This window comes from Camelus bactrianus, chromosome 1 (assembly GCF_048773025.1).
Source record: "Camelus bactrianus isolate YW-2024 breed Bactrian camel chromosome 1, ASM4877302v1, whole genome shotgun sequence".
NCBI classification, from domain to species: domain Eukaryota; kingdom Metazoa; phylum Chordata; class Mammalia; order Artiodactyla; family Camelidae; genus Camelus; species Camelus bactrianus.
In genome coordinates, this window is record NC_133539.1 from 96,880,076 (window position 1) to 96,897,857 (window position 17,782).

Consider the following 17,782-nt stretch of genomic DNA (forward strand, 5'->3'; position numbering starts at 1 on the left):
TCAGGACACTTACAATCTGAACTTTCCAAATCCATGACTCTGCATTATGGGAGAGGTCAATGTAATGCCATTTCACAGAGCACATTCCAGGGTGAGGAGGGGGAGAATTGCAGCAGACGCCCCTGCTCTTCCACACCAGGTCTGCATCGGAAAATGCCATCGGAGCACCACCGTTAACATGCCTCGTGTCACAATGCTGGGACAGGGCCAATCTTGGGCCATTTCACAGCAGGCCATGTGGGGGTGGGGCAGGTTCTGTGGGGACGCTCAGCCACAGACAGTGGGGGTAGCCCAGCTAGCCAAAGGAAGATCATATCTGGCTCAGATGGTAGCAAAAGATGCTACAGTTTCAGCAAACATTCAGCCTCAGTTAATGCAGGCGGGAGTGAGGTGTGGTAAGGGCAGAGAAGAAAAATGGTAGAAGGGAATCCAAGAGTAAGTGAAATGCAGGGATCCAGGCAGGTGCCGACCTCAGGTGAGTCCATCTGCAGACATAGATACCTGGTACCTGGTCACTAGACTAGGTTTCTTTCATACATTCATTCAACAAACATTTACCACCTTCCTCCATGGGACTCCCACGCACCTACACACCTAGTTGGGTGTGCCAAGGATACAAGGCCTGACTGCTCTTTACTGGGGCCATTTCTCAGGGTTGTGTCATCAGCCAGCAACCTTGAGAGATGAGGTAATGCCTCCCTTGGGGACAAAGAGCAGGCTTGCTGACTGCTTACTGTTAAAGCCATGAATTCCCCAAACTCAGGGTCCCTCATCTAGAGCACAAACTCACTGCACATGCCACCTCCACCTGACCCAGGTCGTGTCTCCCTCACAGAACTAGGGGGCAAGGCAAACCTGATGCAAACATGCTGCTTGCTGTCCTGGGAGTCATCAAGTCCTTTGTTTCCGACCTTGGAGTCTCCTGTCTCCTGCCAGGTCCCATGGACTAGTAAAAAGTTAACTCGCTAGCTTGTAAGCTGGAGAATCAAATTCCAGCCCTGACAGCACCCAACGTTTGCTGGGCCCCATGCTGGGTGTTGAGGCCAAAGCAGTGCACAAAACCAGCCTTCGTGCCTGTCCTCGTGGAACGTCCGTGCAGCCGGGGGAGACAAACAGCAGACAAGGAAACAAACAAGAAAATATCAGAAGTGCTCTGCAGAGACCAGGAGTGGGATGGCTGCTTTAGACTGACTGGCCAGAGAAGTCTGAGGAATGCAAGTGAATGCTAAGCCACCTGGAGAGAAGCATCGCAGCAAGAAGAGAAGGGCCGGTGCAGAAGGCCAGAGGCAAGACCAGCCAGCATGGCCAGAGCACGATAGACGTGGGGAGATGGTTTGAGGGAGGTCAGTAGGGAGCTAGATCCTTGCCCCTGGAGGCCAAAGCAAAGAGGTTGGATTTCTTCCCAGGTACGAGAGGAAGCCACTGGAGAATTTTAAGGAGTGTAAACGACCTGATTTAGATTTTTAAACCTGATCTAGCTGCTCAGCGAAGAGACAAGAGTGCAGCGGGCAGGAATGGGAGCATTTAGGAAGCTGTGCCTTAGTCCACGAGAAACATGGTTATGGCTTGGACAAGGAAGGGAGGGCCAAAGAGAAGTGGGCAGATGGGGGCTATGTTGTAAAGGTAGAGTTCACAGGAGGTGCTAAAGGACTGGACGGGGAGGTAGGGTGGAATGGTGGTTCTAGGAATAAGGAACAGGGAAGGACCAAAGGTGATCACTCTCGGGTTTTTACCCCGAGTAACTAGAGACAAAGCAAAGAGCCAGTTCAGGGGAGAAACCCAGGGAGACACAGGGCTGAAGGCAGCAGCCAGACCATTGTTTGAGTCTGGAGCTCTAAGGGAGCCCAGGCTGGAGGTACCATTTGGGGGCCATCACCATCTGTATGCACTTAAGCTGTGGGGTAGGGGTGGGAGGACCCGGGGTAATAATATGGATGGAAAAGAGAGAGAGACTAAGGCCCCTGTCCCCAGACTGCCAACCTTATAGAGGTGACGTGAGGAACCAGAGCCCTGGAAATGAGACTTCAAGGAGTGGCTGTCAAAGTGGGGAGAAATCCAAGATGTGGTGTCACAAACCCCTCAGGAAAATACTGGGTTCAAGTCAAACAGACGAGTCAGCTGTTGAACACTGGGGGAAGACTGTCTGACTCCACCTCCCTGGGATCCGAGCCCCACGTGCTGCTCTCCTTACTGACTTTGGTTCTGGGACAGTGATAGGGGCAGTCTGCCACTCAGGAGGCAGAGTTTCCATTACATCAGACAAGTGCGTGGGGCCACCCAAGTGCTAGAATTACAGTGGCTTCTGCTGACAACGTGAAGACATGTCCCATCCAGAGTGTGACACGCTTGCTGTCCCTCTGCTGAGGCAACCCACCGTCTCACCTGTCCCCTGAGGGCCTGGAGGGAGGGCATACCACTGGAGGTGCACTTTTCTTTCCCTTATCTGCCTCATCTTTGCAGCTATGCTAATGCCACTCATCCTTCAAGGCCTAACTTGTTTTTCTTCATTCAATACACATCAATCATTTGCTATGTGCTCGGTCCTGTGCTTCTACATCTTTGATGGAATTTAATCCTCACAAAATGCTTTTCATTCCCATTAACAAATAAAGAAAGGGGGGCTCAGGGAGGCTAAGGAACTTGCTCAAATCACACAGCTTGCAAGGAGTGAAAATTGGATTCAAACCCAGGAGTGTGGCCCTTCCAACAGTCCTGCCTGCCTGCCAGTGTGGCTTGGTTATGAACTCTGCAGTCGAACAGAAGTCTGAAATCTTAAGACGAAGAAGCAAATTACAGTAACACAAAATATACAACTACATAAATTATCATTACAAAGCAAATTTAGAGAATACAAATTGCTACAGAGTCCAAAAGTGGGGGGGTCAGAAAATTCTTCTTGGAGGAGGCAGTGTGTGCAAGGGGCCTCGAGAGTTGGACAGGATTTTGCAGGGCTGACGCTTTTGGGAGGATGTGCAAAGAGAAAGGCCGGCCTCTCCCTGACCAACCCCAATCCACTCAGTGCCTACATCCAGCCTTGCCCACCTCTCCACCCTCTCTGCATGGTCTTCCATTTCTCGTCCTTTAGCCCCACATCCTCAGGGCCTAACCTGAGGCCACACACCTAGAAGACGCCTCATGAATATTTGTTGAGTTCAGCAGTGTCCTGTCAGGTCTGCTAATTCCAATCCCTCCCTTTCTCGAATCTGTCTCCACACTAGCTAAGTTTCACGGCCAACCATGCCCACAGTTAAACCTACTACTCCTTCTGGAGAATCTGCCTGGCTCACTGTTCCTGAAAAACTCTATTCAAACCCCCAATCATTCACACACACCACAAACTCACAAAGTGGACCACGGCTAATATGACCCGATCCAAGGCCCATTCACTGGCCGAGCAGCCACTAGCCAGATTCTCAACAGGGTGGGAGACAGTGGTGAGCCCCGGACCTGCACAGCCCTGGGATCCCATTCGGGGCTGTGAATCTTGAGGGAACAGGCAGGAGCCAGGGAAACAGAGACGTGGGAGCAAGAGGCCCCGAGAAGCAGAGGGACCCATTTTTTAAAAAAAAAAAATTTAATGTACATTTTCAAAAGAAGGAAGGGTGAATAATGAATGTGACGTACTGTCACCAACTTTAACAATTATCAACTCTTGGCCAATATTGCTTCATCTATGCCCTCACTGATGTCCACATGTGGATTTTTTGAAAAAATTTTTAAGCAAATTACTCTTATTTTTATTTAATTTGGGGGGGGGAGGGGAGGTAATTAGGATTTTTTTTTTTAATGGAGGTGCTGGGGACTGAACCAAAGACCTTGTGCATGCTAAACACACACCATACCACCGAGCTATACCCTCCTCTCTACATGGATTTTTTAAATCGAATCCCAGGCATTATATCATTTCAACTCTATATATATTTCAGTATAGAATATCTAACAATCAGGACTTTAAAGTATATGGCAATGACTTTAAAGTATATGACAATAATGTTACCACACCTATACAAATTAGTAATGTTTTAACTCCTTAATATAATCAAATAGCCAGTGAGTGTTCATGTTTCTGAGGCTGATGTATACTCTGCTTGTCTGAATTGGGATCCTTTGTTTGAACTGGGATCCATGGAAGATCCTTACACTGCTGCTGACAACATGGTTACATCTCTTTTAATCTATAGATTCTCCCTCCACCTCTCTTCTTTCCATGAAATTACTTATTTAAGACCCAGGTTTCCTACAGCATAGTTTTGTAGTGTTCCATCACATCCCCAGGATATCATTTAACACAGTCCTCTGCACCCTGTATTTCCTTTCAATTAGTAGTTAGGACAGGAGGCTTGATCGGATTCATACTGAAATTTTTTTCCTATTTTTTAACAAGCCTGCTTCATAGGTGGTAGGGGTATTTTGCACTTCCACAACAGGAAGGGCAGAATAATCGCTCTTTCTCTTTCTCCCTCTCTGTTTCTCTATTTTGGTGATATTATCAGCCACTGATGGCCCATATTCATTTATTTGGGATTATAGAATGATAATCCAAATCTATTATTCCTTCTTCATTAGCTAGAAAACTTCTATAGTAAGAAACTTTCCTCTCCAACTATTTGGTTACACTAAGGGGCACTTAAGATAAATACTTGATTATTTTCCTTTGTCAATTTACAAAATAATGAAGTAATTTCTTGGCATCCTCCAAAATTAACCAGTGAAGAAACATTTTTTAACACGTCATTATGGGGAGAAGCCAAGATGGCAGAGTAGAGACTCACAGCTCATCCTCTCCCACAAATACACCAAGAATTACATCTACAAACCCACTGAATAGACAGAACACCCACTGAATTCTGGCTAAGTGTCTCTCACTTCAAAATATAGGAGGATTGTCACAAAATCTGATAAACAACAAGTTCATACTGTATAGCACAGGGAACTATTTTCAATATCTTGTAGTAACTTATAGTAAAAGGATGAAAAGGAATATATGTATGTTCATGTATGACTGAAGCATTATGCTGTACACCAGAAACTGACACAACATTGTAAACTGACTATACGTCAATAAAAACATATATACAAAAAAAATCATTATGAACCATGGATTTAAACTTTTTAATGTATTTCAATCCAGTTATTATCCTTACTGATAATCATACCATTCCACGTTGGCCTGGTGAATGCTTATTCAGCTTGCTTCCTGGGTCCTTTTGATGTTCTAGGCTTTTCCTGCCTTCAACCTAGAATCAACCATGTTTCCAAGGAAACTTGGTTTCTTTTAGAGGAAAATAATGATTCAAGATCACAGTCTAATGTTTATTGCAGCATTATTTATAACAGCCAAGACATGGAAACAACCTAAATGTCCCTCAACGGATCAATGGATAAAGAAAACATCATACACATGCATGCATGTGTGTGCACACACACACAGTGAAATATAATTCAGCCATAAAAACAATGAAATCTTGCTATTTGCAACAACCTGGATGGACCTTGAGGGCATTATGCTAACTGAAATAAGTCAGGTGGAGAAAGACAAATATATGATCTCACTTATGTGAAATCTAAAAACAAAAACAACAAGCTCATAGATACAGAGAACAGATTGATGGTTGCCAGAGGCAGGGGCTGAGGGTGGGCAGAATGGGTGAAGGGGTCAAAAGGTACAGACTTGTAGTTACAAAATAAGTCATGGGATATAACGTACAACATAGTGACTATAGTTAACAACACTACTGCATGTTTGAAAGTCACTAAGAGTAAATCTTAAAAGTACTCTTCAGAAGAAAAAAAAATTTCTGTAATCACGTATGGTGATGGATTTTAACTAGACTTATTGTGGTGATCATTTTGCAATATACAAAAATATCAAAACACTACACTGTATACCCAAAACTAATACAATGCTATATGTAATTATACTTCAATTTTTTAAAAATCACATTCTAAGCTTTAGGAGAATTTCCTTTATTCTTGAACCAGTCTAAATGGATTTCCTACCTTATACCTAAATCGACTTTAACTAGACTTCTCAATGCTTCCACTGACATAAATCAGCAAGAAGCAAATCTAATCACACAAATCTGATTTAAAATCTCCCACTGTTTTAGACAAAGGTTCCAAGACAATTCAATGGGGGGAAAAATAGCCTTTCAACAAACAGTGCTAGGACAACTGGGTATTTACATGCAAAAGAATGAAGTTGGATCACTACCTCACACTATGTATGAAAGTTAACTCAAAATGGATCAAAGACCTAAATATAAAAGCTGTAACTATAAAACTCTTAGAAGAAAACCTAGCCATAAATCTTTACGACCTTGGGTTAGGTGATTATCTTAGATATGACAGCAAGGTATAAGCAACAAAAGAAAATTAAAGTAAATTGGACTTCATCAAAATTTTAAATGTGTGTGCGTCAAAGAACACCATCAAGAGAGTGAAACAGAGCCCACAAAATTTTTTGCAAATCATACATCTAACAAGGGTCTAGTATGCAAAATATGTAAAGAATTCTTACAACTCAACAAAAAGACAACCCAAATATTAAAATGGGCAAAGGACCTGAACAGGCATTTCTCCAAAGAAGATATACAAATGGCCAATAAGTACATGAACTCATTAGCCATCAAAGAAATGCAAATCAAATTCACAGAAAGATATTATTTCATACCTCCTAAGACAGCAATAATAAAAAAAAACCAGATACTAATAAGCATTGATGAGTATTGATGAGGATTGGTGAAGAAATTGGAAATCTCATACATTGCTGGTTGGCAGTTCTCCAAAATATTACACATAGGGTATCATATGACCCAACAATTCTATTCCTAAGTATATACTCAAGAGAAATGAAAACATATACCCACACAAAGACTTGTACATGAATGTTCATAGTAGCATTATTCGTTACAGCCAGAAAACAGAACCAACCCAATGTACACCAACTGATGAATGAATAAATAAAATGTGGTACATCCATGTAACGGAATATTATTCATCAATATAAAGAAGTAAAATAGCAACGCATGCCATAACATAGATGAGCCTTGAAAACATTATACTAAGTAAAAGACGACAGATATAAAAGGTCACATATTGTGTAATTCCATTTATATGAACTTTACAGAATAGGCAAATCTGTAGAGACATAAAGTATAGTAATGGTTGCCTAGGGATGGGGGATCTAGGGGGCAAGGGAGAGTGACTGCTAGTGGGCATGGGGCTCTTTTTGGACTGATGAAAATGTTCTAAAATTGATATTAGTGATGACTGCACAACTCTGAATACACTAAAAACCACTGAATTGTATATTTCAAGTGGGTAAATTTTATGGTATGAGTTATATCTCAATAGAGCTGCTATATATGATGTAAATCAATGAAGCTAGAACAGTCCCTGACGCCATACACAAAAATAAACTCAAAATGGCTTAAGACTTAAATATAAGACATGATACCATAAAATTCCTAGAGAAGAATATAGGCAAAGCATTCTGACATAAATCACAGGAATATTTTCTTAGATCAGTCTCCTAAGGCAAAAGAAATAAAAGTAGTAATAAACAAATAGGAACTAATCAAACTTAAAAGCTTTTGCACAGTTAAGAAAACCATAAACAAAACAAAAAGACAACCTATGGAATGGTAGAAAATACTTTCAAACAATACAACCAACAAGGGATTAATTTCCAAAATATACAAACAGCTGATACAATTCAATACCAAAAACAAACAAACAAACAACCAATCAAAAAACTGGGCAGAAGACCTAAATAGACATTTCTCCAAAGAGAACATACAGATGGCAAACAGACACATGAAATACTCAACACTGCTAATTATTAGAGAAATGTAAATCAAAACTACAAGGTCTATCACCTCACACTGGTCAGAATGGCCATCATCAAAAAGTCTACAAATAATAAATGTTAGAAGGGGTGTGGAGCAAAGGGAACCTTCCTACACTGTTGGTGTGGGAATGTAATTAGGTGCAGCCACTATGGAGGACAGTATGAAGGTTCTTCAAAAAACTAAAAATAGAGTTACCATATGCTCCAGCAATCCCACTCCTGGCATCTGTCTGGACAAAAACAAAAACTCAAAAAGATACATGCAGGAGGAGGGTATAGCTCAGTGGTAGAGTGCATGGCTAGCATGCACGAGGTCCTGGGTTCAATCCCTAGTACCTCCATTAAAACAAATAAATAAACCTAATTGCCTCCCCCCACAAAAAAAAATCATTAAAAAAATTAAAAAGAGAAAAGTATATAAAAAAATTTTTAAAAAGACACATGCATCCCAATGTTCATAGCAGCACTGTTCACAACAGCCAAGACATGGAAGCAACCTAAGTGTCCATCAACAAATGAATGGATAAAGAAGATGTGATATATATAGATATCTATATATACACACAATGGGATGTTATTCAGCCATAAAAAAGAATGAAATACTGCCATTTGCAGCAACATGGATGGACCTAGAGATTATCATACTAAGTGAAGTAAATCAGACAAAGACAATTATACATCAGTTATATGTGGATTCTAAAAAATAACACAAATGAACTTACTTAGAAAACAGAGACTCACAGATATAGAAAACAAACTCATGCTTACCAGAGAGGAAAGGAGAAGTGGAGGAATAAATTAGGAGTATGGGGTTAACAGGTACACATTACTATATATAAAATAGATACACAAGGATTTACTGCATAGCACAGGGAACTATATTCAGTATCTTGTAATAACCGACAATAGAAAGAATCTGAAAAAAAAATATATATATATAACTGAATCATTTTGCTATAAACCTGAAACTAACACAATATTGTAAATCAACTATATTTCAATAAAAGTAAATTTTAAATTTTAAAAAATAAAGCTGAGATTATATATACATATACATATACACACACACATATATTCCCTGCAGGTGATCTGGTGCCTCCAGAACTTGAGGCAACATTCATTCATTCATCTGTTATATGCAGTACATATTTACTGGACAGCCACTGTTCAATTATTTATTTACTCAACAAATATACACTGACCACCTACCCTGTGCCAGTACAGTTCTATACAGAGGATCCAGCAAAACATGCAAAAAATCTAGCCTTTGAGTTGCTTACAGTCTGGATGGACGAAAACAGGCAATAAAATAAGTAGGAGGATTTTATACAGTGTAATACACTGAAAGCAATTGATGCTATGGAGACAAAATGAAGCAGGGAAGAGGGATGGTCAGCAGGCAAACAGAACAGAGACATTATAAATAAGGTGGGTCGGGGAAACCTCACTGAGACCATGACATTTGAGCAAAGATTTGAAAGCAGTGAGGGAGTGAACCGCACCGATATCTGGAAGAAGAACATTCTAGGCATGGAAAACAGCAAGTGCCAAGGTCCTGGGGTAGACATACCAGGTGTGTTCAAGGAATATCTAGGGAGTAGAGTCAGTAAGAAGGGAAGTACAGGATAGGAAGTTAGAGAAGTAAGGGAAGAAACAAACTCCACCACGCCACTGCAGTAGAGCACAGTGGAGTGTGTACATCTAAAAATAGCAGAAATTATTCTGGACACCAGCTCCGTGCACGATGCATATGCAGCTTCTCTAGTTCCAAAATAAGGCTGCAACCACTGAGGTCACAATTGCTGGTGTACTGGAGCTGGCACGTACTAGCGGTGAGCAAATTTTTCAGGAATTGGGAAATCCAGTTGATAAACATAGCTTTTCTTAAAAATTAAGTTATATGCACTTATAATTAAATAAATTACATTAAAACCAAGAGTAATTAAATACTCACACATTCCCAATTATTTTGCTACATCTAGCTACTATCTAGGCTGTTACTATTACTTATGTCTATTGTATCCACAGGGTGGAAATACCATGAAAGATAAGCACTGTGTTTCTCTTCCCGAATCTGTATCACTCTCAGGGACGTGACATGGGTAATCTGAAACAGCCCTTGGTAGGAATATTTACACCACAGAAATCAGCAAATGCTACAAACTGGGGTTTGGTTTATTGTCCAGTTGTCTAGACTTGAGAGAGTTAATTGTGCAGCCTTCATTTAAAAGTGTGTCACATCTGAGATCCATTACATTGCAAACAGAACCAAAAAAGTGGAAATATTTTCCCAGGATTAAAAAACTCTTACCCAATTCAGCAAAGAAATCACTCACATCCCTGATGACCATGGACAGACTAGTGAAATTTTGACAAATGTCTTTGTTGCATCACTTTAACCTTGCTGATATCAACCAATATCCACGTCTTAACACACTCATCCGTCAGTTTCAACCACAGGTTGGCTGCAGATGGAAGAGTTCAGCAAAAAGCAAGGAAAACATTCTGAAGGAATCTACTGGCTATATAGGATATACCATAGAGAGTACTGGGGTTTTTTATTTGTAAATTTTTAATTTGTAAGTTACTCACTTTAGAGGTCACTGACATCAGTAAGATTTATACTACATGTGTGTGTGCGCGATACATTTATTTTTGGAAAGCCTAAACCCTAACTGGCTACCAGCACACAATCCAATTTCAAATCAGCTTTTACAGATCTTAGGGACCAGACAGAGGGGAGAGAGGCTTCTTAGAGCAGCCAACTCATAGAAAGGGATGGAGATAATTCAAAATCATTCTGCCCTAGAATTTGGAGTCAGCCAGGCTGGAAGCCAGGAATTCCAAATTTATGGCCAGTGGTCTAGCTCTCTACTCATGGTAGTGACACAGTTTCCTTTTCAAACAGAATTGCTTACAGTACCAAAAAAGACATTTTCAAAAAATATTAAGTAAATGATAATACAGGTGATACACAGAAGTGGCAAAAATTCAGCCTGAAAGACTACACTTTGAGAAACACCGACTCTGTGATGGAGAACCCAGCCTCTGGAGGTGGACACCTGCGCTCAGATGCAGACATTGCTAATGACCGCTGGCTTTGCGAACTTACAACCCCAGTGTCCTTGTCTGGACCACAGGGGCGACACCTACATCGCAGGGGTGTTGTACCGAGTCAGTGAGCTCAGGGAAGCCCAACAGCTGAGTAAAGAAGGCCTTGCCCAGGGAGGAACCTCGGCTGGGCCTGGCCTCCTCCCTGATCCAAACCAGGGAACGCCTTCGACTTCCTCCCCCGCCGTCCCCCCACCCACACATGTAAAATGTAAACATACATCCAACGCAGGATCTTCCCTTCGGTAATCGCCTCCCCACAGCAGCCAGCTCTCCAAGACTCAGCACTCTGAGTCCAGAGCTGCTTTTCTGCTCCTGTCCGCTGGAGTTTTAGCTGTGAGGGCACCTCACAGAGCAGAAAGAAATCCCACCACCACGGCTCATACATGAGTTTTGCTTTTTTATCTTTTTTTTTTTTTATCTTCCCTTGGGGAGGCTCAAAGGGCACTCTGTGCGTAGGTAAAATAAGCTATCATAGATAAACACAGTGAAACATTGGCTTGTGAGAGCCTTCATCCCTCTGTATTGCTTTAGGGTGAATCAAACAGCTTACAGTGTAAATAAAAAGGCCTGATGCTTTTCCTGGGTTCCTTCAACTACGGCCCAAGGGAGTCCTCAGTGACCCAGATCTGGCGCTGTGCTGGGCACTCAGGATGGAAGCAGGAAAGGCCTCCGTCCTCCTGCACAGGGCCGAGCAGAGAGGGAGGGAGAGCAGCTGTCACAGCGCAGCGCTTTCTGAGATGGGGCAACCCTGCCCGCCTCACACCTGCACTCTGATTTCTCTCCCCAGTGCTGGGCGGCTCTGCTTGTGAGCTGGGCGCTCAGTCAAGTCCTCAAGTGACACATTTATTGTCACAACAGCCACAGCCACTTTAGCTGGCCCTGGTGCTGGACAGGCTCGGTGGGCTGCCCCTCTGCCCCCAACCCTTCACCACCTGCTCTGGGCCCTGGCAGGCTGACCTCTGGGTTCTGCATCCACCTACCTGCTTTGCCCTTTGGCCTCCAACCGGATTGGCCTCTGGTAGGGGCAGGAGATCAGAGTGAAGGAGCAGAGGGGTTTGGGGGTGGGTATCCCCTCTGCTCCTGCCCATAGGGCAGTTCAGCCTGGCTGCCCTCTTGGCTGTAGCTCACAGTCCCCGTCCCACCATGCTCTCCCAAGACTGCTGGGTAGCTGGTGACTGTCCCTCCCCTTGCCCCATCAGGCCCAGGAATGGAACCGGTGCCCTACAAGTACCAGCCCCAGGGTGCTCCACCGTCCTGTTAGCGTCCCTGCACAGTAACCACACCTTTGTAAGTGGTCCACCAGCCTCAGTTACCCAACTGGGTGTCCTGCCCAGACCCAGACTGCCACGTGGTTACAGAGCACTTAAGATGTGCCAGGCCCTTCTCTGCATTTCATACCCATCACCTCACTCAGTCCTCACAACAACCCTGTGAGGTTGTGGACCGCAGTATCAGCCAGGTTTACAAACGAGGAAAGTGAGGAACAGAAAGGTCAAGTACTCACCCAACTTCACACAGCAGTAGGGGGCGAAGCCAGCATTCAAACCAGGCAGGGGAGCTCCAGACAGCTCTGTGTCAGGATCTGTAAGGGAACAGGGAAGTGGGCATGTCTGTTTTTGCTCCTGGGAGCACAGGTCCAGCCACACAAGCAGGTTTCTGAAGTCTGGCGTGTAGATCAGAAACAGAAAGGCCTCCAGGGTTCCTCACTGTCCCACAGTTCCCGGTGTTGCTGCATCCGTGTGACTCAGTCACAAGCTCTCTGCTCATCCTGCCACCAGCACCCCGCTTCCCTCTGCTCTCCTTCTCTCGTCCTCATTGCTTCTGTCTGGGGCCTTCTCTGGGTGTCCTTTTATTTAAAGTCCCCAGGAAAGGGTCTGCTTGACTGGACAGCCACAAGCGATCTGCCCCACTCTAAAAGTCACTGGCCTGTCCCTGAGTCAGGAGTTGCATGGTGACCACAACGGATGGGCTCAATGGAGAGACACCCACTGCCCCATGGCTGGAGTGTTTCACGGCAAAGAGAACAGAGACACACACAAGCAGGAGGCTGCACAGCCTGCTCTGGGGCGTTCTCGTGGAGGGTGAAGGATGGACCCTCCCGAGCCTTCCCAACTGTTCCGGAGGCTGGCCGCCTGCTGGCTCTCCCGGGAGCAGGGCACGGGTGCAGGGTGCACTGGGGAGGAGGCTCAGCTACCCAGGGGCCCCCGCAGCAGACTCAGGCCTCAGGCCTGTCCCACGTCCATCCCTGCTGGCACCCACCCCTGGTCAGCAGCCTCAGCCAGGGCGGGTGGGCCACCTAGTACAGAAGGTGGGAGACATGTAAGAAGCAGCCACTCAGGGCCCTCTCTGACCTTCTGGGGCCTGGCGGCACCCAGAAGGATTTTGACAGACCCCTCTGTTCATATGCCTGAGGAGCCTGCCCCCACTCCATTCTCCCTGCACCTCCCAGTTCCCCAGCTTACTGTGTTCACCATCTCTGTCTCTGCCCAAACCATCCCCTCAGCCCAGAAAGTCCTTCACTTTCTTCCAGCAAATCATTCCCCACTCATCCCTTAAAAGACATGCTGGAGAAATCCTCCCGGGATACACCAAGCCAGCTCAGCTGTCCTGTCGCCTCAAGAGCAACGCCTGGGTCTGATTCCTTTTAAATTTGGGGCCCTTCCCCAGATGAGGAACATGCTAGATGTTCCCCAGTGAGCATTCAGGAAATGAAGACTAAACAACAAGGTCCTACTGTACAGCACAGGGGACTTTACTCAGTATCCTGTAATAAACCATAATGGAAAAGAATATGAAAAAGAGTATGTGTATATATATACACATATGTATAACTGAATCACTTTCCTGTACACCAGAAATTAACACAATACTGTAAATCAATTATACTTTAATAAAAAAAAAAAGAAGAAATGAAGAGACAAACAAGGAAACCAATCAGAAAATAGGATGGGGACTGTTGGCTTCCCCTGCCCCACGCCAAGCAAGTACAGCATGAGAAGAGGCTTAGATGCTGGGTATTTGGGGAAATGACCCCAGAGGACGGGGGTGAGGGGCTGGGGAGGGGGGAACAAGCAAGAAAGAAGGCCAGCACGAGAATGCATGATCAGCTGGTCTCCACTGTGGGCGTCTGGGGTACAGTCCCACCAGAGATTTCTGTAGAGCTGTGTACAAGGGCCTCAGAATGGCCCAACTGAGGGACAGGAGAGGGTCTTCACCCTCCGGGTCCCATCCCCCATGTGTCAGAGGCCACCTCACAGTGTGGTCCGTCCCTCGCACGTCCAGAACGCAACCAGGGGACAGAGTGTCAGCAACTCACACTAGAGAGTCAGGGAGAGGTCAGGCAGAAAGCAACGATTCTCTGTGCAGCTACAGTGAGAGACAGGGGGCCACACGGGTGCAAAGCTAGCTGCCACAGCAGCAGCTGGAGAAAGGGGCTGGGGCGAAAGACGCAGAGCATCCACACAGGTCTATGTAAGGAGCAGGAGACATTAAGGCTGGAGAAGTAGGGGGAAAGTTACACTGTGGAGAGCCGTGAATGTCAGTCCGAGCATCATGGCTTTATTTGCTAGGCTACCAAGAGCACTGAGGATTCCTAAGCATAACGTCATAGAAATGGGGGCCCCAGTGGGAGGCTTGAGTTACTTTCAGCCCCTTCCCTCCATAAAATAATCAGCTCTTCACCAAGACCTCTCCGAATAAACATATAATCATAGTAAAAACCAGCACTCCTCTATTCGCACTGCCTTTAATCAAGAACCACACCTAATGCCCTCCACACAGAAACACCGAGCCCCATCTGGGTGCTGCTGTCTCTCCCTACCCTTCCATGAAGAACTCCCTATAAATATATTTTTAAATGTTCAGTTCTTTGTGTATATCTTTAAGATCTTAAGAAGGAGGAGCTCGGGAACCTTTAAGGAAGAAACCAGTTAAGAGGGCCTTCCTTGCTGCAACCCATGAGAGGTCTTCAAATGACGGGGAAGCAGGTGATTCCATCTAAATAAAAAAAAAACTTGGAAAAATGATGGGTGAAAGGAGTAAAATGTTCAGATTGGAAAAGCATCAAAAGGGATGTACCTGGAGAGTACCTGGGGTGCAACAACTTTTTAACTAATTCTATCAGGACACGTACAGTGACAGCTGGCCTGTGGGGCCCCTAACATGTGCTCTGATGTGTCCCCTGCTCCACTGTGGGAAGTGTTTATCTTACCTCCTGACACCTGGTGGCACATTTACATGGATATCCTCCACGGCTGTTTTCTTTGTCCTTTCCTGGTAAATTAGATTTTTCTGAATAGTCCAAGATCAAAGGCAAGATGAGAGATTAAGATTTATTTTCTAGTGTTAGTCATAGCCTGGATCACCAAACACAGAGTTCACTAAATGTTTTGAGTAGTGATGACACTACTGAGGTGAGATTACAGAGTTCTGTGTGATGTTTCATTAAAACTTTTCATCTGATCAAGGGCACTGTCATTGTTGGTGACAATGTAAATTACCCATCACCCAGCAATTCTGCTTCTGGGAATTTATCCTAAGGAATTAATAAAAAATGTGGGTAAGACTTAGTTACAAGGTTATTCACCAGGCTGCTCTTTAACCGATTTCTAATTTCTGATATTTAGAAATAGGCTGAATTCCCAAAAGAGGAGGATTAGTTAACTAAAGATAATACCATCCTGTTATGGAATGCTACGTTCCATGCTGCCATCGATGTAAACACTGCATATATGTACACACATGTAACACATATTTATAGATTATGCTCTGACACAAGGTAAAAGGAGCTGTGGCATCTCCAGATCTGGATAGATGGGATTATGAGTAATTTAAATGTTCTTTTTGCTTGCTTTTTCCATTATGAGCATGAACTGCTTTTACAGCATAGAAAAAACAATTAAAGAAACTTCACTGTGGGGAGTCCCATTACTCATGCACAAGGTGGTCCTAATTTCCCTCTTTTTCCAACTTCAGCTCACAAAGCAGTTTAATTCAGTAGACATTTATTCAGCTTCACTGGGACATGCCAAGCATGGCAAACTTCTGGGGACACAAAAATGAAGATGGGATATGGTCCCTGACCTTGGGGGACTCATTTCAAATGGGGACACGTAAACCTCAACAGCAGCTCATCAGCGATCTCAGAGAAGTCTAGGATTTGAAGCACAATGGGCCTCCCAGAGACAAGATATTATATTAAAGTGCTTTGAAATGCAGCACCATAGTAATGGGGGCTCTCAAACGCCTCCCATCAGAGGGACCAACTCCCAAGAGAGGCTAAGTGTTCCCATGAGGACTGGTACACTGAGCGCACAGCGTGTGAGGACATGGTTCTCAAGGCAGGCACAGGTAGGGCGAATCTGAGTAATCCTGAGGCCATCCTTCCAGAAGCAACACCTCTGATCCAGTAATATTTCCCTCCTATAGAAGAATATTGTAAGACACTATATTAATAGAAGACATTTCACTTTCCTTTGATATTGTATTCAAGTGATTTTTTTTAACTGCAATTGCATGTTGCCCTCTAGCGTTCGTCTATATTATTGCAATGGGTGTAATAGGATGCTGATGGAGTGGAGGGAGGTCTGTGCCCCTCAACTTCCCAGAAGGAAAAAATAAGTGTATTGGATATATAGTAGACCTGTCGAAAGTATTCAAATAATCACCACTTAAATTGCAAAACATAAGCCATGGCTCTGTATTTTCTGTAACCATATAAAATTTGCTAATTTTTAGTTGGGATAATGGGATTCATTATACACTTCCAACGTGCCAGGCACAATGCTAAGTGCATTGCATATATTAACCCATTTAATCAGAGCCAGCTGCTCTGAGCTCATGCAGGACCTCACAATTCAAGGGAGGAGACAGACATAAAAATGTCTCATCGAAACCAAGCAAAGGGGCACAGGATCTGAGAGAGAGGACTCTGGAGTGGAGACCCACATGCAGACAGCAGGTCAGCACTCCATACTGTTGTTACATTATTTCTTGTTAATAATGTCGCGGTGGTGTGCTTTCAGTTGACCCTCAAAAGTACAGTATCTTTTTTTTTAAGCAGGTCTATTGAGATATAATTCACATCCCATATAATTCACCCACTTAAAGGGTATAATCCAGTGATTTTTAGTATGTTCACAGAGATGTGCAACACAGTCATCTCTAGATCATTTTCATTATTCCTTAAAGAACTCACATGCCTGCTAGCAGTCACTCCCCAACTCCCCAAACCCTGTTGACCCTAGACAACCACTAGTCTGCTGTCTGTCTGTGTTACAGACTTGTCTACTCTACATTTCATAAAAATGGAATCACACAACACATGGTGCTCTGTGACTGGCTTCTTTCACTCAGCATAATGTTTTCAAGGTTCATCCATATTGTAGCTTGTATAAGTAACTGTATTTCTTCTTATTGCTGAATATTCCATTGTGTAGATATGCCACATTTTAATTATCCATTTATCAGTTTATGAACACTTAGGTTGTTTCCACTTTTTGATAGCTATAAATAATGCTGACATGAACATTCATGTATAAGTTTTTGTGTGGACATTTGTTTTCATTTCTCTTGGGCAAAAACTTAAGCGTGGAATTGCTGGTCACATGGTGACTTGACGTTTAACCTATCAAGAAACTGCCAGATTGTTTTCCAAAGTGCCTGCACCATTTTGCATTCCCAGTGCATATGAGAGTTCCAATTTCTCCACATTCTTCCCAACACAGCCATCTTCGTGAATGAAGTAGTGTCTCCCTGCGGCTTGGTTTTGGATGTCTCTGATAGCTAATGTTAAAGGTATAAAACCATTTCTTCTTG

The 17,782-nt window shown here is 43.8% G+C and overlaps 1 protein-coding gene across 2 annotated transcripts in view; it reads right to left on the reverse strand.

The window, feature by feature from the left end:
- Nucleotides 1-17,782, reverse strand: part of MED12L (mediator complex subunit 12L) — a 625,134-nt gene that overhangs the window by 573,411 nt on the left and 33,941 nt on the right. For both annotated transcript variants that reach the window (XM_074369503.1, XM_074369491.1), the window contains one exon: nucleotides 12,471-12,548. The gene's annotated coding sequence lies outside the window, so the exon portion shown is untranslated. The remainder of the gene's footprint in view (nucleotides 1-12,470; nucleotides 12,549-17,782) is intronic.